This window comes from Gekko japonicus, unplaced genomic scaffold (assembly GCF_001447785.1).
Source record: "Gekko japonicus isolate JY-2015 unplaced genomic scaffold, Gekko_japonicus_V1.1 scaffold3215, whole genome shotgun sequence".
Lineage (NCBI taxonomy): Eukaryota > Metazoa > Chordata > Lepidosauria > Squamata > Gekkonidae > Gekko > Gekko japonicus.
The window spans coordinates 119290-120716 of NW_015164760.1; positions in this window are offsets into that span (position 1 = coordinate 119290).

Genomic DNA, 1427 nt, shown 5'->3' on the forward strand with positions numbered 1-1427 from the left:
CGGGGGGGTGGTCTGTCAGCGGGGGCGGCGGAAGGTGCTCTGCAACTTACCTGGCTGCTTCTTGCTCCTCATGGCCTGACTGAGGGCTGCTGGGAGCAGGGGGCGGGGCTTGTTGCCTGTGCCCGCCCCCTGAGCTCCTTACTGCTGGAGCTCCACTCCTGTGCGCTCCTGCAGGAAATGACCCCTGGTTGTGGGTTCTTCTCAGCTTACTGAACCTGAGCCTGAAGGCAGCGAGGAGCTCAAGAAGTTGGCTTCGGACCCGAAGGAGGTGCTGTTGGCTGTGTGTGGTGTTGGTGGTGGGCCCGAGCTGTCTTGGCTTGTGGTATTCTACCTCTCGTGCAGGGGAGCAGTCTGTCCTCCCCACGCCCTCAGGCTTTTTGTTCACAAGTGTGCTCGGAGAGGGTGCAGGATGGGGATCAGAGGGAAGAATTCTGCTTCCCCCCTATGCTCCTCACCAGATGGCAACTTGGGAAGAATCCTCCTCTCGTTCTAGTTCCGGAGCTGTCATAATGTGAAGGTCCAAAAACAAATGTATTTGGGAGGAGGATATCTTCCCCTGATGGATTAACACAGGGGTCATTTCGTAGAAAAAGAGCTAGGGGGACTCATTAGCATAACTCATTAGCATATGCCACACCCCCTGACATCACCGGAAGTTTGTCCTCCCCACAGCCGGCGGCGACCTCCAGCGGGCACCAGCAGGGAGCTCCAGGCCCCGCCCTCCCGCACCTCACCCGGGGGGATGGCGTCCCCCCCCAAATGACCCCTGGATTAACAGGGAAGTGGAATTGAGTTCCCCCTGCCATTCTAGGAAATGGCCAGTGTAGCTGTTGAAGATGCAGCCGGAGAAAGCGCACTTTTTTTTGCAAGTTTTTAAGTGAGACCCAGCCCCGTAATATCCAGAAGGGGGAAAACTGGAATGACCCAGTGTGGTGAAAATAGTTGCTGGACGAAGGCCTTCAGTCCCTGGGGCAAAGAAATCTACTTTGACATTCCCCCACAAAGTGATTATGTGACTAATAATTTCAAAAAGTACCAATGCAAGGCTACATTTTAAAGCTGACTATAATTCCATCCAGTTCAATATAATACCTATAAAAAGGTAAAGGTTCCCTTGCTCGAAAGCCAGTCGAGTCCGACTCTAGGGTTGCGGTGCTCATCTCCGTTTTCAAGCCGAAGAGTCAGCGCTGTCCGAATATGTTTCCGTGGTCATGTGGCCGGCATGACTAAACACCAAGGCGCACGGAACGCTGTTCCCTTCCCACCGAAGTGGTACCTATTTATCTACTTGCAATTTCTTGCTTTCGAAGTGCTAGGTTGGCAGGAGCTGGAACTAGAGACGGGAGCTCACTCCGTCTTGCGGCACCCGGGTCTCGAACTGCTGAACTACTGACCTTCCACAGCCTGCAGTTCAGCGGCTTAACCAC